Source organism: Ictidomys tridecemlineatus, chromosome 4 (assembly GCF_052094955.1).
Source record: "Ictidomys tridecemlineatus isolate mIctTri1 chromosome 4, mIctTri1.hap1, whole genome shotgun sequence".
In the NCBI taxonomy this organism is placed as follows: Eukaryota; Metazoa; Chordata; class Mammalia; order Rodentia; family Sciuridae; genus Ictidomys; species Ictidomys tridecemlineatus.
In genome coordinates, this window is record NC_135480.1 from 153,088,538 (window position 1) to 153,110,534 (window position 21,997).

The following is a 21,997-nucleotide window of genomic DNA, read 5'->3' on the forward strand; positions in this document are numbered from 1 at the left end:
GAACACCTAAATTGAAGCCTCTCTCTTCAAAAATGCTCCTTCTATTTAACTTGACAATTTATCAAATCTCTCCCTGAGATATGGTTATGGACACGTGTTGTCAATATTTCCCCCTCACTTACAGATGTCATTATATGTAATGTCTTCATAGTAACAAGCCTGCAAAGGGGGGTCAATGTTAAGAGCATATCAATCTTTACAGCATATACAGTGTTAACTCAAGCTGATTCCTCACTATTTAGTTTTCCCTGGGCACCTTGAGCTATGCACTATAACAAACAATTAGTTATATTAATTTGTTTGAGATTATATTCTATTTTATTTGATCCCTGCCTTTTTTATTGTTAACTACAGCATTACACAGAACCAAAAGTTGGCATATTTAAAATCTGAGAGAGAGGCGGGGGAGAGAATTGAACCTAGCTGTGATATTAAATAGCTCTATATAGTTGGACAAACTATCAACTGTGTTAGAGTTTTGATTTATTATAAAATATGGATGATGCCATCTCCCTTACAACACCTTATGAGAATTAAATGGGATGTTTCACATTAAGATCCTATGAGATGGATAGCCCTCACATGGGTGCCAACTTTTTTTTTTGACACACCATATCATAAGGCACATTATCTTTGTAAAAAGAATATTCCCTAACTCACTTTGTAAAGGTTCTCCAAGTGGTGCATAGAGTGAAAATGGAAACCAGGCAGCACACAATTAGTACTGTGAACCAAATGGGGTCAAAACAGGAATGAAAACAGAGCTTTATAAGCTTTAAAATTTAATCTAAAGTGAGAAACTGTTATTATACAATGACTATAACTCAACAGGTGAGGATAGGAGTCTAGATCTGTAGGCATTACTTACTAGTAATGTGACTTTGAGGCAGGTCCTTTACTTCTTTGATTCTTCAACTCTTCACCTGTAAAAATGAGGACATTGGACTAGATCCATAGTTTCTAAATCAATTTTAAACTTTTGATTATTTCTTTATTTATTCTGTGAATGAAATCTTAAGGGCAAAAAATGAAAGTATTAGAGGCAGAGTTGCTCTGAATGGGTAGGAAGCAGAAGTACAGAGCTTCTACCTATCAATTCCTCCCTCAGGCCAGACTAAACTTGACTTAAATCTAGTCAAGGGACAATATAAGATTCCTAGAGAGTTGGGAGAGCTAATGAGTTACTCAGGGCTACTCAAAGCATGTAAAAGAAATGCAGAATCTAAGTTAGTTTATATTCTCTGAATGAAAAAGGAGCTTCTGCACCTGCAATTTTATCAAGCACACTGAGTACCTTGTCTAGTTAACTGAAAATTCCAAAGTGAAATTCTACAATTCTAATGCTTAAATGAAGAAAAGAACTTTTTTTTTCTTACAGAAGATAATGTATTGAACAAATGAGAGTGAACAGAGATTGATGATTTGCATTTTAAATACCAATTTGGGTATAAAATTCACATGGATGACCTGTGCCTTTGTAGTATAATATCACTAAGCATATGTTGAGATGTTCATAATATCATAGAATGTCTGTGCAAAACTTTTACTAGAAATCATGCAAGAAATTTAAATTGCTTTTGGATATATATACATATATATATGTATATACATATATCTATATCTATCTATCTATCTATCTATCTATCTATCTATCTATCTATCTATCTATATCTCTCCTGCTTGCTTTGTGTTTGGTAATTATTAAATAATACTTGACATAAGAAAGCACCAGTTCATATTGATTGCCTAAGCAACATTGGTTCTTTTTTCACTCTCCTTTTATATAATTCCATGCATAGTTAACATTGCTCAGCACAGAGTCTGAAGCAGAGCTAGCAACTCAACTTTTTAATGGTTTCTTTCACAGTGGTTTCTAACTTCCTAACCTTTTGAAGCTGTTAAAATAAAGTCAAATAACGATACTGCTGAGGCATAAGTGTATGCTAGAATCAATAAATTGTGGTTGTTGGAATAAATTGCAATTAAAGGGGTAGTGCTTGATTGCTTGACAGTAGGTAGTCTTTCTGGCCCAAACAAACTTGAGTATCAGTCTGAATTATAAGCTAATTAGTATGAAGTTCACATGCGTTTAATTGGAAGACCATCAGATCATATTGACTCCTGTCCACATCATGAGTGTGCCCTTCAATTTATCCTGTGTCATTTACAGGTAACAAGACCTCTTTGCTTGTTTGTTTGTTCCAAAGTATAGTCATCAGTTTTAGTTCAGTAGAATACAGAAAAATCTTAATGTATTTTAAAATAATCACTCTGACACCTCTAAAATTTCATACTTGACACCAGACCTTTTTATATTTTTATAATTCAATATAAAAATACGCATTATTTCCAAATTAAAATGGCATCAGAAAGGTGAAGAAGAAAGATTGTTATCTTTTCAACAATAGAAAAATACATATAAACAATTATAGGCTATAAAACCTAACAGGGTTAGCATTTAATTGAAAAAACATGAATAATCTGAAAGAAACAGCAAAATTATCATCTCTAAATAAATATATACTTACCTAAAGTATAATTTTGCTTTCTTTAAATTTTAATAATTTCTATTCAATGTGGGTTTAATATATTATATATATATATAGTTTTAGATGGGCATAATAACTTTATTTTATTCAGTGCAGAGTATCAAAACCAGTGCCTCACACATACTAGGCAAGAGCTCTACCAATGAACTACAACCGCAGTCACCAATGTGGGGTTTTATATGCAATAAATCCCAACATATGTCTGCATACTTATTTCATTAGTATTGGACAATCACAAGCAACAGTAAAATAATTCAAATAAACCTTTGACTTTAATTTGAAAACATGTTTCTTTTCCTCCACTATGTAATTATAGGCTAGTACTTATTTACTAGAATATTTTCTGCTACAGATTAAATAAATATTTTTTGAATGAACAAATAAAAATAAGTGAAATTCCTCAATAGAGTAACTATAGTCCATAATAAGTTATTATATACTTTATAAATAACTAGAAAAGAGGAACTGAGAGGTTCCAAGCGCAAAGTAATAGTGAAGAGATGGAAATGTTAATTATCCTAACTTGATTAGTAGATGTTGTATGCATGTCTTGAAATATTGCACTTTATCTTATATATATATATATATACAATTAAGTTTTAATCAAAAAATTTTAAATGATTAAGGAGATGGAAATGTTAACTGCTTTGATCTGATCATTTCACACTGATCGCATGCTGAATTATCATACCATGTCCCAAAAATTTGTATAATTAAATCATAATAAAAAACAATTCTTCAAAAAAGACAATGATGATTTCTTTCCATGTTAAATAGCCTTACCTCAATACCATTTATAACTGACATGTTTTTTAAAAGACCAAACAAAACATCCAAATTACATGAATATAATCTCTTATACCATGCATTTTCTGTTGTCCCATATTTATTTTAGATGTTTATTGTAGTATCCTGAAAATCTCACATTATTTGTTGTACTACTATCATGAAATATTATGTTTATGGGTCTTGTGTTCCTTCCCACCTCTCTTAGAAAGAAGGCTTTGTGAAGGATAAGCCTAAATGAGACCAATCCTTGTTGTACACTAAAGGTTTCCAACCACCCATCATAGTTTAAGACCCGTAGAAAAGGCTCAGAAATATTTGTTGGATAAATTCAACATTATTGAAAGTCAAAATTATTATAAATTATAAATGATCATACTATTTTTCTGACAACCTCAATTCAACATGGAGTTATATTTTGATAATTTTTTGCTGAGTTTTAAATATATTATATGTGATAAGAAAATAAATCAAGTTTAAGTAATTATATCAAAACATAATTTTGAAGAGTATAACCAAAGATATAGTACTTAAAGGATAAAATAGGATCCTAATGTAAAAATGCTGAAATAAATATTTCAATATGAAAATTGGTAAAAGTCCAAGAAAAATGTAATAGAAGCAAACCATTTCCTAGCTCTTAGTAAATGTTCCAAACAAGAACACATGTTTTTGAAAGCAAAATATATGTGTTATTGACCTTCATATGCCCTGGATTTAACACAATATCAGATTAATTGTGAGAATTAAATTCATAAATTCATGTTCAAAATGTATTACTAAATTAATTAATCAGTTTCCTGGTCCATAATGATTACAAATTGAAAATCCAAGAACAAAATAATAAGAGTATAAAGATAGGAAAAAAGATTTTTAAATTATGATATGATAATTTAACTAAGGAACTACTTTAGCTAATATGAGAGACTATGGATGTTTTATAGTTTGATAATATTATGATTTTCTCTAAACTGCAAGTGATATAATAGGAATATTGGCTTTTATAAAAAACAAATAGGTCTGCATGTCTAGGTTTAACAATAATCTACCAAAAACCTCAACCTAAAACATTTAATTTGAGTGTTGTTAGATTAGGATTGACGATAGTCTTTGAGAGCATCTTTTTTATCTGGCCTGTAACTGAACTGGGAAGAGGAGAGGGTATCTTGCCTTCCAGTCCTTGAGTTAAGTACACTGATGTAAACAGGTGGAACAGGATGCATAGCAGTGAATTGGAAAGCAGGAGGTAAGTATTTCTACAGTAATTCCATGGAATGTAAGGTCTAGTTTAGGCCTCATAGCAACCATCATGGTTCTGACTGATCTTGGGTTGACCCATCCACCTAATTATCATTTTGTTTGAAGTTTTGTAATAGTGAATTATATTTTTTTCATGTCATATAACTGTGATATCATTAAGATAAAGCACACATTTAAGAATATTTATATCTTCCACCAGATTCTAGACCAGAAAGGAAAAGATAATTTTCTTCCTGTGTTTCATTTTCTTCCTTGCTATTTCTTGTCTCACCTCTGCTTTTCAACAGAGCTAGACTAGATTAGTCCTGCCTCCATGACTACCATTAGTTGTACTTCCAGGTATATTTTTTCTTCATGTTACTTTTTTAAATGGGAAAATATTAAGAATTTGTAATTATAAAATATCTGAAACCTGTTCACTTATTCCAATGATCCATTTTCTTAGCATGAAATGTTATATGGCTGTTTAAGGGCATTGTTTTATTTTAGGTAAAGTGAAGATCAGAAAATACTGTTTGAAGGTACAATATAAAACTGAAATAATTTAAAAGAAGGATGATAAACATATACAAATGCTAAAATTCTGTCTATTACATATTACACATCATTGTTTAGTCAAAATTATTTCCCTGTGAACAAGGACATGTCCTAAGGTGCCCTTGATCAGATAGATACAAGATAAAATTTGTCATATATGCATAAAAATTATACATTTTAGTATATGGTTTAAAACATATACTGATATTATTTTTAAAAATAAAAAATTGAAAATAAAAGTAGTTTAGTTCCTCTATTTGTATACAGCTGTGGTACCTTACTTCTTTATTTTAAAAATATTTTTTTCTAAAAATAAATACAAAATATAATCCCTGAATCTTAGTTATATATATATAACTCTGTGTGCGCACACGCACATACACACACACATTCACATTCATTTTCACACATTTTTTGCAAGTGAATTTCAGACTCCAGAGATAAATTATTCAAGCAAACATTATGGTCTATTTTACTATCAGTAGTTTAAAAATACATAAATTACTAAATAGGAAATATACTCAAGCACATATTTAAATATATATATATGTGTATATATATATATATATATATATATATATATATCTTTGATATATTGGATTTGTCACTTCTTAATATTTCTAAAATAATATTTAATAGGTAATCAGTTTTAAAATTAATTTATGACCATTTCAATACATAAGAAAGAATAAATGGCCTTTTTATTTTGTAATGTGTATTGAATTAGGCATGCCTTTAAAATCATCAGATAGAAGTGATAAAAAAGTAAAAGAGAAATAGTCACGTGAGGTAGGTAGAATATTGCCCTTGAAAGTTATACATATTGCTAATTTCTTAAATCTGCCAATATGTTCCATGGTGAAAAATTTTGAGGTTCCAGAAGAATTAAAAGATTATTAATCTGATCTTGAAATGGTATTGAGCATGCTGGATTATTAAAAAGTGGGACCAAGCTGGGTGCCATGGCATACCCCTGTAATCCCAGCAATTTAGGAGGCTGAGGCAGGAGAATTACAAGTACAAAGCCAGTCTCAGAAACTTAGCAAAGTCCTAAATGACTTAGTAAAAAACCTGTCTCAAAAAATAAAAAGAAAAGAAAAAGAAAAAGAAAGAATGAAAAGTGAGCCCAATGTAATTACAAAGATCCTTAATAGTGGGAGAGAGAAGCTAGTGAGAATCAGAGTAACAGAATCTGAGAAAGACCTGCCTAAGAAAAGAAGACAGAAGATAAAGAAATGAATTTTTCACTTGAGTCCCCAGAAAGGAATCCTCCCCTGCTATGAACATTTTTATACAAGTTTTATGGACATGTTTCAATTTCTTGTGGGCATATACCCAGAAGTGAAACTGGTGGGTCATATGGTAGCTGCATGTTTAATTAACATTTAAAGAAACTGCCAATCTGTTTTTCCAAAGTGAATGCACCATTTTGTTCTTTTGAGCAATATATAAGAATTCTAACTTTCTCCATCCTCAAAATTATGTGTTATGTCTTGTCTTTTTTTAATAACTAATAAAAAACACCTTAGTACGTCTACACCTTAGTAGGTCGGAAGTGGTATCTCATTGCTGTTTTGGTTTGCATTTCTCTAATGGAAATTAACCTCTTTTTGTATGTTTATTGGACATTGGTATATCTTTGATGGAGAAATACTAATTTAATTTTAAAACTCATTTTTAGTATGTTTTAACATAGTTAACTAAGAAAAGCTATTTTTTTCCTTGAGGATATCTCATTTACTGAATTTGCCTCACTTATAGAAAACAAACTTTTATTTCTTCAATGTGATGAGAAATTGGACAGAAAAGGAGAAAAAAATACAGAGAATGTGATTTGGATGCCACTAAATCACAGACATTTAGCCTGGTAAGATTGTTGAATTTTTTAGAATCACTTTGCTACAAAGCAACTCAGAATTCATATATATTTTTTTTAAATAACAAAAAGAGAAATCTCAGGTATATCTCCAAACACAGATGAATGAGTCAAACTAACTTGTGGAGCAATTCAATCTCACAGATTAGAAAAGGCTATGCAACAATATGAATTAGACAATATGTTATAGATTCATATACATACTTCTTACCTTGGTATACAGAATATGCATGTCTACTTCCTCAGCTAAGATTATCTCATGGGAAAGATGTGGTATAGAAGTCTTGTCAGTATTAAATATTGTATTCAAAACTCAAATGAACTACAAAGAAATATTTAGTTCCTAGTAAATTTATCTTAAAAGTTGGAGCATGTACCACCTCTGTTATGTAAAATACTGCCTTTATTTTATATGATATGCTTTCAGATAGTTAATTCAATTTTCTAAGTCTCAATTTACTTCATAATAACAGTACAACTTATTTTGTAAAATTCATAAAATATTTGAGTAGTTATTTCACTTCAGTCCCTCTGCTGAACTCTTTACATATATTCTATCATTTACTCATCATTAAAATGTGAAAAAATATTGTCTTTATTTATACTTTGTGCATGTTGAAATATTTTGCAGTTGATAAGCAGTTTTCCCAAATCTGGATGCTAGTTAGTAGTCCAACAGGCTACCTGCCAACATAGTATATACTGCATCACACTGTCTATAAGAGGATAACAAAATTTTCTGATCAATCTCTCAAATGAGAAACAGGATTAAATGCATATATGCATTCCCCCACATTCATTTATTAAACTGTTGGTTATTGTGGACTTAGGATATGCTCACTAGGTTCTGAGACAACTAAGAGCCACACAGAGAGGTGTTCAACCTCATGGAGTTTACAGGACAGCTGGAGAGATAATTCCTTGGATTAATAAAATTCAGATCATAAGCTTGAAAAGAAAGTACAATGAGCTATGAGAATAGCAAAGAATAGATGGATGTTGTCTAGAAAGAAGGAGCCAAGAGTCAGTTTTAAAGAGGTGATATTTGAGCTGAGATACATAAAATGAGATTTACTACATTACTGGAGGGAGAGGTCACTATACATAAAATCACTTTACAATTACAAAGTATAAAGAAATTGTAAAATATAAGGCATTAAGCATTAAAAGACAGTTTTGATAAATGTGTTGAAGAAACATATGCACTTCAAACTCAGTTGTAAATTATTTTGAATTATTTGCAATGGTGGATTATCTAAATTGCTGTTAACCTCCATTTATGTGAATACTGAGTTGACTAAGTGTTGAACATGATTAAAATCAATGAATCATGTCTCTTCCTGGCTTTATGCAGTGCCTATCACACAGTTGACAATAACCAATCTGTTACTTTCAGTGCCCAATTACATTTTGATGGAGATTAAGAGTCATGCACAAACCTTCTCTATAGAAAGGAGAATGGATTTGTTCAAATAGAACCTCTAATTCACCACTAAGAAAAAATACTGTGTTAGAGTCATGAAGTGATTACAGACTACTCAAAAGCTATGTTGGGTTCAATCATAGCTGGTGCCCTTAGCCTTAAGTTATAAGGCTGAGATCAAAAAACATAATTTATCCAAGAAATAATACTGGAACAACAGGGGCTAGTAGCTCCCAGATTTTTAATTCTAAGTAAAGTTAGAAATAAGTCTTATTTAACATTTGCACATGAAAAAATATCTAACATTTCTCTGTGCTTATTAATTTCTTAAGATTTTTGAAGTCTGAAAATTTGAGGACTAGAAATATGCAGAGACAGAAAATAATAGTCATCTACATTGCTTAGTAATAATAGATGAGTAGCAAATAGAGAATTACATAATGTGGATTATCAAGGATCTTCAGGAAAACACAACTTAAAAGAGAAACAATGAGTTCTGAATTGGTATTACATATAGATGTTAATTAATTTTGGAGTTATTGATAAGTGATCCTCATGTTATTAAGTTTCATTTTGAGAACAGAATAAGATAAAAAGAATGAAATAACGTAGGTTCTTGTTTCATCAGTCTGTAGACTGCTTAAAATTTCAGTGCAAACCATTTTATCTCATTAACCTTTGGTAAGCAGTCCATTTTCACCTCATTTTTTAAACTAATTGAGTTGTACTCACAGAATTTGTAAGAAAAGACTGTACTAAAAATCAAACTACATAAAATTATTTTATCTTGTTGTACTACCAATAGATTACCATAATTATACAAACACCCTTGCTGATCTGACTGCTTATTTCACAGCTGGAAATACTTGACCTAATTTCAATGCATCACTTCAACCGGGTGGATTCTTATGTTCCATAGTTCCTTTTGACCATTCTCATTCCTATTCTACTTTCATCCTCTCTACCACAGTTTGTTTGACGAAGGCTGAATTAACATGATTTATTGCTATTCAAGTAGAAATTTTACATCACCTCCGTAGACAGAGCAGTTGAGGTACTGCATATAAAATAGACAAGTGTCTTACATGTAAGGTTAAAGTAATGAAATAGAGATCACCAGAAGTAATAGCTATAGATGGGTGTGTGTGCTTATAATTTCAAGAACATATGTAATTGAATATATTGCTTGTTCAAGCATTTTAAGGTATTGGATAAAAAGCTTTTTCACAATCTGTTAGCATTTGATTACTCAATAAATGAAACTGTCATTTTTCTATAACTTTATCTAGTCACTAGGATACATAAGTATATTATCTAAGTGATATATACAATACATAAGTATATTATCTAAGTGATTTAAGGTAAGTACAGAGTTTATAAAATAATACATATTTTATGCAAGGCTTTATTCAGAGAAATTTATATGAACTCTCACATCTCTGTTTCTGTAATATAATATCCATATTATTTATCTTTATGTGCCACAATATATTTAGGTGGCTTTTGAATCCAAAAGATGTGTATTCAACAAGTTATAATAGTTGCATAGTTGCGTGACATCCTCATAAAATTGATAAGCCACACAGGGTATGTATGTGAGGTGAGGCACATATGCTAGTTTTCCTTTATCTAGACCCTTAAAATTATCATAAAATTCAATTTTAAAACAATTTATCAGCTAGTTTGTGATGACAGAGCCACTAACGACAAAACCTAACATGTTTTGCTTTCTCAGGCATTTGACTATCTCAGAGTTTTCCTAATGACACTTTTAAGTCATCAATATTAATTGAATACTTCCTTTGCATCATGATTATAAGCACTGTTTTAATTCTAGTAACTTCTATCCACAATAAAACAACCTCTGTCATCAGTCCTGCCAGCCTCTGCAAGACAAGAGATCTGAAGAGGCAAGGGAAGTAGAGTAAAATGTTGAGGCAAAGCTTTCTAAAGTCATTATAGAGTCTCCAATGGAATGAAAGCATAATAGAGACTCAAAATAATCTTATGCTCTTTAAAAATAAAGACTTTACCTCTCACTGAATGAGAGCAAACTTTTTATAATAAATTTAAAGCTTGTGACAATTCTATGCTGTGGTGAGCCAGCCATGGGCTGTGTGTGTGAGCTGTGAGCATTTTGAGCACACAAAGCAGACTGGACTGACAATATTTCTCTGCCTGGACTGTGTTCCTTTGTGTCCCTTTCACTTGCTCTGCCTTTGATCATCACACAGCATGTGAGATGGGCGTGATCTTCCAAGATGTCAGTCAATCTGCTGACAGCAAGATATCACAAAGCTAGACTCAACCCCCCCCCCGGAAACCTGACCCCTTGCCTCATTTGAATGACTTCTCCCCAGTAAAACCCTGGTTTGATGTGTACTCTTTCTCTTTCTTGCCTGCCTTGTCCCCCTTGTGGGAGCTGCAGTTGAGGAGCAGTCACTGAACCCATAGAAAGGGTACTTTCTGTGTCTGGGTCTTTATTTAGTCCCCAAATCACTTGAAGTGATCCTGACTAGTTTAGTCTTGTGTCATGACAGTATGCCAAAATAGCGTTTAATGTAAAGTTATTAATTTTAAACTCATATCCAAAATAGAAATCTGAATCATTCACACAAATATATAATTTGGTAAATTCATTTCTATATTACATTGTAGAGTTGCCACAGGATACAACCAATAACTATTAAAATTAAATAAACTATGAGTAATCTGCCCAGGGATGAACAGAGTAACCTGTTTACTTATCATTAATTAGCTGGAACACAAGAAAAATATAAAGAACATAAAGTGAATTTCCACGCAGTTAACCTAGCTTCAAAATAGAACCTCATAAATAAAATTGTAACAAGTATTGCACTTCCAAACTACATTATCATGTCATGCCCTCAAGAAACTGGCCATCTGAAATGTAAGTATAAATCCCATGCTTATTCTACATATAGATATTTCTAAGGAATGGATTTTATTGTTTAGCATATTTTGATACTGTAAAAAAATGGCATCATCATTGATGAATACTTTCACAACTTCTAAGCATTATCTTTGTGAAATCCATTTAATGAAAACTATTTATTGATTTATACCTATCTAAAATATTGATAATTATTTATGTTGCTAGGCATTTGGAATCCTCTAGTTTCTATTAAAATGCTATTTTTGCTTATGTACATTATTATATGAGCATATATGAGAGTTGATCTACTTTGGATCCAAATTCCAAATTCCAGAGAAGTTGTCTCTTATTCCTTTTTTATAACCATTATAACTGAAACCTCGATAGCTATCTTTGACTTCTATTTTCTCTTAGAGTTTTTCCCTACAAAAGAAAATCCTTAAGTTCTTTGACAATCCACTATGCACTTACAAGAGTATTTATTGGGTTTATTATCAATCATTCTGTACCAAGTTTGTATTAGGAAGTTGATTTACAATACCTTGTCTGTCGTATTGCATCATATGAGAACTTTGGTGAAATATGAAACTAGTGGTAGAGTGACATTGTAACCTCTGTCATCACCTCATATTCATGTCAATATTTTTTTTTACTGTAGGCCAGGAAATGCATCAAATAATTCTTGTAAATGGGAAAGTAGATACAAGAAGGATGATTTTTCAATGTGTGTACAGTATATTATTACACATAATAATTTTGGATGTGCACAGGGATCCTTCCTCTGACCTTAGTATGTATTCCATTGCCACTTGATAGAAATGTTCTAACATCAGTTTGTAAACTGTATTCACTATAGAGATGCTTACAGTCTCATGCAAGGCTTGTGAATATATTCTATTTCCTTAATAATCTGGAAAACAAGCATCTTAGAATTATATAAAATATTATATATGTAATATATATTATTACCTGTATAATAATATACAACTTATATGTCTATTTATTGTATGAAATTTTATTTTAGAGAAATAATCGTCAAATTTAAATTATTTTAAAAAACCTATGAAGGAGAAATACATATCTCAGTATTTTCAGAGTTTTTTTGTGAATTTATTTCCTTGGGATGTTAGCAAATAAAAAAAAAATGTGTTTTTTTTTTCTTGGTCAAATAAATTTAGGAAGTATTCAAACTATTCTGACTTCTTAGGTTCAGTAATATGCATATGTGAACTGCTATATTTTTAAAATATGTTTTATTGTAGCATATTTTATTGACATCAGAGAGCTGTAGAACTGCCCTTCTACAGAACACACTGTTGAGAAATGCAGCTATATTTCAATACTCTCAGTGTAGAATATGGAAGAAACACTCTATGAAATACTTTAATAAACATTGCAGATTTATGATAATAAAATGTAGATGAATAACATCAGTAGCAATTTAATGATTGTGTATATTAAGTTAAAATCTAAAGCAATATTAGAGCCTGCATTGAGATGTGCAAGGTAAATGATGAGCACAATTTTAGGAAATGTTAGAAACTTCTAACTATATATATTAACTTATTAAATTGTCCATATGTCAGGACTTTCTTTAAAGAAAAAAAAAACTACCTTACTCCTTTGGAGGTTCCCCACCCCACCCCCATTCTGGGGATTAAACCCAAGGCCTTCTTCATAGTAGAAATGCTCTATCACTGAAACCCATGCCCAGTCCCTCAAGTGTTTTCTTGTTTATTTGAACCAGAGCTGCCTGGCTAGAGGCTAGGGTGGCTTCCTAAAAGTATATATTAATAAACTTCAGAAATACCAACAACAGGAAGCAAAGGGGCTGGACAGTACTTCTAGGAAATAATTTGTCACCCAGAGATCTTCTTTTGCCTTTTAGCCATTACAAAGTTCAATCTGATAACTTGACCATTAAAGGGGCCCAGAATATTCTCTACATTAAGGTTTCTCGCATAGCTCTAGATTCTCAAAATGCCATTTGAAAAGGTTGGCAAGTGATATTTGAGTGACCAGTGGCTCTACTGAGAAAATTCACACACATTTTATTCACTTAGTCATAGGAATATAACTATAGGGGTACTTAATATTTCCATTATATTTACCTTAAATCTTTTTTTTTTGAAATTGTGGGTAGTGTCTTTAAAATAATGATTTCCATACATTAGTGCTTATTGATAAAATATTTTAATATACACAGGTACTATCTGTATTTATAATTATTCATCAGTATGTCACCTAAATTTATTACTATGCTAGATTTTCATTTGAATATTTAATAAAAAGTAAGAAAGAAAGTGGTAACAAATACAAAAGAAACAGAAATCGTGTTATTTTTTTTTTGAGGCACCATTGTATCATCTTCTGTGTGACTGCATTGTCCACCACTTTTCAAACATTGCTTAAGGGTGTGTGTATATTAGGTTTTCCTATGTTTGATTTTATTTTACCAACATAAAACTAAATCTTAAGAACTCTTTACTAGAAAAAAAAAGTATTTTGTGTTGGATGCATTTCTTAATAACAATTGGCACTACTATATAGGATAAATTATTGTGTCCAAGAAAAAATTCTTGTGATATGGCCTAATTTTAAAACTATTCTTATTGGCCATAAGGCCCAAGACAAATTATTTAACCTTTTCTCAGTTCTTGTCAAATAAGAATGAGATGAACACTTATATCATGGACTTGTGAGGGTTTAATTTAACCTAATACATAGGCTAAGTGCCTAAAGCAGAGCTCAGCCCCTGTAAAAAAAAATGTAAAAAAGTGTAAAAAAATGTATTGGTCATCAGAGTATTATTAGATCATTTTATGACAATAAGAAAGAGATTATTTTCAAACAATTTTTTGTATACCTATTGTGCAGAAAGTACTAAGATAAGCACTGAGGGAATATAAAGATGAAAAGAACTTTAGTTGACATTAAAATACTTTATAATCTTGTAGAGGCCTATGAGGTGACTAGGGACTTTTTCCTTAGTCAGAATTCAGTATTTAGTGCTTAGCTCCATTGTTAATCATCATCGTTGTCATCATCATCATCATCATCATCATCGTGTAAAGAGAATTCAGAAAGATACTTGCCAGCTAAAACCAGTGACATAGCAACATTGGTCATATTAACACAATAACAGTAATTATACATCCCAGATGTTCGCTAGTCCAAGGTCTAAACTAAAGGGCCAAGACTAGGTGGAGAAAAGCCTCATTAGAAAGCTAATATTTGAACTGGGACTCTAATTTATTTGTTAGTATACACCTAGCATGTGGAGGCCCTGGGTTTGACCCCAGCACTCTGGGGTGGGGAAGTAGTGGAAGAGCTAATATTTAAAATCCAAGATAGTAACACGTGGGCAAAGGATAGAAAAGAATAGCAAGGCCAGGCATGGTGGTACACGCCTATAATCCCAGCAGCTTCAGAGACTGAGGCAAGAGGATCAGGAATTCAAAGCCAGACTCAGCAACTTAGTGAGACCCTGTCTCTAAATAAAATACAAAATAGGGATGAGGATGTGGCTCAGTGGTTGAAGGCCCCTGAATTCAATCCCTGGTGCCAATAAATAAATAAACAAGCAAACAAATAAATAAATAAGAAAAAAGAAAAGTGGTGAAATAATGAGATTGCACATAAATAAATAAAATAGGTTTGTGTCCATCAAAAGATCCTATTTTTTTATTTTTTTTATTGGTTTTTCACAACATTACAAAGCTCTTGACATATCATATTTCATACATTAGATTGAAGTGAGTTATGAACTCCCAATTTTACCCCAAATGCAGATTGCAGAATCACATCGGTTACACATCCACATTTTTACATAATGCCCTATTAGTAATTGTTGTATTCTGCTACCTTTCCTATCCCCTACTATCCCCCCTCCTATTTTCTATTTTTGTCCAGAGTTTCTTCAAACAGAAAAACTAACCATCTTTAATCATGCAAAGTAGAATTCACATAACACATGGTAAACCTATTTAAGAATACAGAGAGCAAGCAAGTAATATTCTAGTTTTATCAACTATTTTATAATCTCCACTTATTGATATTTTAGTTTCATTTATCAATAAAGCAGTATATAAGTATTCTCATATTAGGCTTCATGTTTACTTTAGTTTGGCATTTGTTTATTTGTAGAATTTTCTTAGTAAATAGTTACAATGTCTATGAGTGAACATTGAAAGATTTGTGTGTATTCATATATTCATCAAAAGAGGACTCTATCTGAAAAAATTACTTATAAAAAAGCTTGTATTTATTATTGTTATGATTCCACCATTTATAGAATACATACCATCTTTTTTTTTTAAAGAGAGAGTGAGAGTGGGGAGAGAGAGAGAGAGAGAGTTTAATATTTATTTCTTAGTTCTCGGCGGACACAATATCTTTGTTGGTATGTGGTGCTGAGGATCGAACCCCGGCCCCACACATGCCAGGCAAGCGCGCTACGGCTTGAGCCACATCCCCAGCCCCAACATACCATCTTAAGTACAATTGGATACATAAAATTTTAGTCTGAAAATTTGTTTATTAATATAACTGCATTCTATGCTTAATAGTGTTCATTTATTTACTAGTAGGATAATATTACTAATAAAGTAGTCCACTAAAATTATACAATTTTGAGCTTCTCTAGGTAAAAATATTTTTCCTACCATATAGTACATGGTTTACTATTTAGTTATTTTATTAAAAATATAGTTTTCAAGTTTGAGGATTCACATTCAACAGATAGATTTGTAAACTAAAACTTTGACACAAAAATAACATCATTGACTTAATATTATTATTATTAAAATGTGATTACATTATTTCACTAATGTTATTACATTGGTTACTCTTCAGAAAGCAAAATTAATATGGTACAAACCTAGCACCTAATGTCATGATATAAAATAAGTACCAGGGCAAAGGGTATTATTTTCATAAAATCTGGAATTTCCTAGGCTTATTTATATCATGATGTGTGTTATTACCACTTGAACATTCTTTGTTCAACCATCTTTTCTGTAGACATAAAAATAACAGGAATATACAAAAGACCAATAATTGTGAGTAAATATTGTGTAATATGTGTATGTACCCATTTTTTAAAATTTCTGATCAAAATTACACATATAGTATATGATTAGAAATCAAGCAGTAAAGGAAAAATTGTAATAAAAATGGCGTTGCCAGGTCTGGAGTTATAGCTCAGTTGTAGACCAGTTGCCTTGAAGATATAAGGTTTGATTGTAGTACCACATAAAATCAAATAAAAGCATTCAGTCCTAGACAACTAAATATATATATAAACAAAAACAACAAAAAAAAGTTTTACCCTTATTTCCTTTATCTTTCCAGTATTGTTCCCCAGTTGTATTATTGCATCTTATTGCATCTTTAAACTATTTCTCTCTTTGCTTTCTTACTATATCTCTTGGTAGTAAGTATGTATTTAAAATAAGGTTAAGAAAGAAATTGATGATTTTTGAATCTCAGAGAAAGCTTACGTTAAAATGTATATGAGCTTTTCCGTAACAGGAAGATTTTGGCTGAAAATGTTAATATGTTTTCTTTATTTTGTGAAGCAAAGAAGAAAGCAAGGAACAGTACTAACTAGCGGTATAACAGGTTGAACATAAATCTCCAAAATATCTGTTTTTATAATTAAAAATAATTGTGTGTGCACAGCAAACTAAGTTCTGGAGTGTAATTAAACATATTTAACATATATTAACTCTATAAGTAATCTGCATAAATTATTCTGCTTAACAACTTTAATGTACACTAGGGGACACTGTGATTTTTATCAATGTACTCTGTTAACTAAATGGGTAATGCTATAGTTTTAAAAGTTAAGATATAATTATAATCCACATGAAAATCTCCAAATCAATCATGTTATAGGCCATTGGAATAATTTGCTAAATTGCAAGAGGAATTGTGTATGTTGTTTTGCAAGTGCAGTTCAATATCTATACCAAGTCTTTTGCCAAATAGTTGCCATGGGTTTAGATTTTCTCACTGTTCCTTTCCAAATTTACTTGGTAGGCTTTTACTCAGATAAATAGTATTATGCACAGAGTTCTATTTATTATATTCATAATTCATCCAAATTGGAAAAAGAATACATATCTTAGTTGGGGGGATTGATAGTAGTATAATAAAACTAGGGGCTGGAAACTTGAGTTTTGACTCTTGATTTGGTCACTTGATTTGGTCAGTGACTCAGACCATCTGTCATCAACTGTATCTTTTGTTTCTTTGCTTATAAAACACAGTGAAGTTGGACTTTTATTGAAATTTAGAGAAGTTCTTTCAGTTAATTGCCAAACCCCTTAGAACTGCACTCAGTCTTATTCGTTAGGTTATTTTACTACATCAGAAAACGTCATATCATTGCTTTCTATTCTGTAAACATTTGATTTCCTAGAAATGAGACTATAAGCCACATAGCATCTTGTATGTTCTTCTTTCCCCTAATTATTCTCATTCCCTTTCACTTTGCAAAGGCAAAACACTGGAGAGGGCACAGGATTTCAGAGATCTGGGAAAGAAAGGCTTCCCATGTCCCAACTGGGATGAAAATGGTAGAGATCAGAAGTTTTCAAAGATTTTAATTTTTTGGATGGTTTCAAGTTTTGTCATCCCTGTTGGGTTTTGAATATTATTGTACTATTTAAAAGGAAAAGAGTTACCACTTTCATTAAAACACCTGGAAAGGTTAGAAAAGAAGCCAGGTGAACAAGAATTAATTTTTTCTTCTTATACCAACACACCTTACAAAGTGAGGAGCTGAAACTAAAGAGAAAGTATGCAAACATGAGAAAGGGTCAACACAAATTCAATGGGCTCACATATTTTTCTCCAGCTAGAGGATAAAACACAGAAAATAAATAAGGACTAACAAGTCAGAATCTTCTCTGTCTACCTTTCTAACCAGTTCCCAGGTGAGCTATTTGTCTAAGTCTATTGGTCCAATGCCCACTCCTTAAGGACCAAAGTCTCACCAGTGACAGAAAAATATACCTTTCACATTTAAGCAATTAAAGTGACTTACATGTCATAAAAGTAACAGAATATAAACACTATATGTATGATGATTCTGTTTTTTTTTTTTACACACACCCTTTCTCATTTACACTGTTGCCATTATTTTAGGAAAAACTGAAAAGTGACATTTCTCACTGCTTCAGGAATGATTGTCACATGAGATGTTAAATTCTTTGAACTTTACTAGGGGACATACTGTAATGCTTTGTTTGGATACTTCCAACTGTCAATGTTTTTCCTATGACCTTTCCTATGGTTTAAACACAAATAAACACATATTTAACAATTTTAAAAGGCAAGCTATCTTACAGTTAAGATTAGATTGAGAAAATGCAGAAACAACTACATCAACATTCTTTGGATTCATTTATCATTTTAGGATTTAAATATATAACTACTGTCAAAATAAACCAATAAAAGTGTAAACCTTTATATTTTTTGCAATGAAAAGCTAAGGCTTGATTTTTTTTCATTTTATACATGTAGACAGAATTATATAAATATTTTATTAAATAAAATAACTAGCAAGCACTCATTGTATTTAATTTATTTCAGATACTTTTCTAAGTATTTTGAATATTAAGCAGCTTTATGTGAATAATACCCCCATGAAGAGGTACTATTATTATTATTATCTGTTCATTTGGTATGAGACAAATCTAAGGCACAGCAAAGAGAAATATATCACCCAAGGTCTCAGGACAATTTGCTAAAGTAACAGGATTCAAACCCAAGTCATCTGGCTTTAGAATCTTGGCTCTGAACTACCCTATTCAAGCTTAATTTCTAAGAGAGAAATATATTTATAATTTCCAAAAACTTAAAATATTTTATACAACTATATTTTTAATTAACTTCAAAAACCAGACTTCTCTGGTGCATGTCTATAATCTCAGACACTCTGGAGGCTAGGACAGGAGGATTGCAAGTTCAAAGCCAGCCTCAGCAAGTCAGGGAGGCCCTAAGAAACCTAGTTAGAACCTCTCTCAAAATAAAAAATTAAAAAGTACTGGGGATGTAGCTCAGTGGTTCAATGCCCCTGGGTTCAATTCCAGTACTATCCCCCATTACCACAAATAAAAACATCAGACTTTCCCCAGCAATTTTAAATGTCACAATATGAATATCAATAAATAAATAGTTACGATATCAAATAATCATGGCTATAAGAATTCTGGTGGAAGTGGGCAATGCTTTGTTTCCTCCAGCATAGTGAACTGGGTTCACTTAACTCTCAGCACACCCTGCAATGGTGACCTAATATCTCTGTCTCTAGCTGGTAAGTTCATTTTTTGTAGTTCCCCGGAATCTAAGATATATATTTCCAATTATCAATTAAGGCATGCCCCCGAACTTAGTGCAATGGTAAGGGAAAGCAAATGGAACAAAACTCTCACAAAAATGTACCTTCTACTACTATGTTGAATAATTGTTTTATGTATTACCAGCTGCTCATTAATTTAATTAAGAACCTCAGAGACACCTCAATAATTTTTCCTTTTTTCCATATTACATTAAATTATACATCAATCAATATTAATTGTGCCTCAGGCATACTACATCAGTTGAAGTGCTCATCAAATCTCTCTTGGACCACTGTAGTGCTGCTCTAGCTTGTCATGACCCTCAATTTTCCAATTATGCTTTACTATTCTCATCAGATTTGTCTTTCTAAAACACATATAGAGAGTCTTCCATTTGCTAGTTAAAAACTCTCCTATTGTCTTTTATAGTCTGTTCTTATATATTTGAGCACAAAATACTTACTAAGGTATACAAGGTCATTTCTAATTTAACCCCAGACTATATTTTCAGCCATGGTCTCGACTGTTATTTTTCCAAGATACTATATAAGCTTCACACTTCAACAAATCATGTCCTTTAAAATCTTAACATATACTTTTTTTGTTCTGTCCAGAATGTCCTTGTCTATATTTTTAGCTTGACAGTTTTTATTCATCCTTCAAGATGATTCCTTATACCCAAAACATTTTCCTATTTCCTCAAGCAGAATCAAGTTTATCACTATGATTTTGTATTTTACTTTGAATGAGTCACTCTAGGCTATGGACTTCCAGCAGGTCAGGAAAGTCTCTTCTATTTTTTGGCACATAGAAAGAGCTCAGTAAACATTTACTGAATAAATAAATGGTAACAAACAGTTAGGGTTAACTAATGGTTTGCATTAAAAATTTATTGCATAGTTTTTCAGACTTAAATAAGAATTAGTTAATAACATAAATAATGTTAATTATAGTAAATAAGGTATTTAATATCAAACACCACCATGTCAATTATTTCTTTGGATGCAAAAGGATGCTATTTGTAGCAAGTACAACAATAAGAGTAAAAAAAAATACTTTCACAAGATCTCTAATCTATTCCCATAGGCATGCCTACCCAGAGGGGCGAATAAACTAAACAGTCAACTGCAGAATGGTGTAGGCTGTTGACTGCCAAGAAAAAGGAAAAGCCATTCGTGTTGAGTTCAACATAGATTTCATTATCAGGAATGTGCTAAAAAACACTGTCACTGCTGTGGTCCTGCTGTAGGTGGTTTGTCTGACATGTGGGAGGCTCATCTTTGGTTGAAATGTGCTAGAGTACTGCTGACACATGACTCTATAATTTACTTTTGCCTATGCCATCTGTAAATACAGGTGGTTCCTGCTTTGTGCTATGATCTTTTTCTGGAAACTCAACTGGAGAAAAAAAACAAAAGCAAACATTATTTTCTCCATATTCACATAAACTGCTATGCACATTCAAATTGAAAGTTGTGTGTGTGTGTGTGTGTGTGTGTGTGTGTGAGCTCATGTGTGTATGGACACCTAAAGGTGAGGAAATTTGCAGTTATCATTTCAACCTCTAGATGGTGATGCTATACTGGCTTGACATTTGCACACTTTAACTCATTGCTAGAGTCCATTTCATTACTCCCAGGAGAGCCAGAAATTGTGGAATGAGCACCCAGTTCCAGACAAAGTAGAAGAAAAACTTCACTTAGCTATCTTGAGATGATCAAATTAAAGAGCTAGAGAGTATGTAGCAAATGGCCATACTTGAATAACTGAATAGTGTTTTTAATGGTATACAGACAAAGCATAAAATTGCTATATTTTGACATTTTATAATTATATATATATTTTTAAGTAAATTAAAAAGCAAAGTGATGTAGTGAGCTTCTATCTGTTCCTCACTCAGCTTGAGTAATTGTCAGGATATGACCTGTCCTGTTCATACTATTCCCACCTACATGCAACATATTTTGATGCTGTGTGTACAAATGTGCTAAGAATCTTACAATTATTCCCAACAAACCTGAATTTATGAAAAAGTATTCATTTGTATTAACCTTTGAGGATAAGGCTAAAGTCAATTGAAGACTATTGATCTTTCAAGGAAAAACTGAGATTATAGTGATTAACCGGGAGAAAGAAGAGATTGTGTGGCTCTTTCTTGATATATGTGCTCAATACATGGATGGGTTAAATTTGTTGTAATTCATCTAGATAAAGATATAAACATTGTTTACTTTTATGCATATATATTTTAGTTTTACAAATGGAAAGAAACAAAACAAGGAACAACTGGAATGTGCCTTATAGATCTAATTTCTTGATAAA

The 21,997-nt window shown here is 31.6% G+C and overlaps 1 protein-coding gene across 49 annotated transcripts in view; it reads right to left on the minus strand.

Moving 5' to 3' along the window:
- Positions 1-21,997, minus strand: part of Ptprd (protein tyrosine phosphatase receptor type D) — a 2,128,582-nt gene that overhangs the window by 1,895,427 nt on the left and 211,158 nt on the right. For 48 of the 49 annotated variants that reach the window (XM_040285790.2, XM_040285762.2, XM_040285761.2 and 45 more), the window contains exon 2: positions 869-923. The exons of the other annotated variant lie outside the window; for it this stretch is intronic. The gene's annotated coding sequence lies outside the window, so the exon portion shown is untranslated. The remainder of the gene's footprint in view (positions 1-868; positions 924-21,997) is intronic. 49 annotated transcript variants of the gene reach the window in all.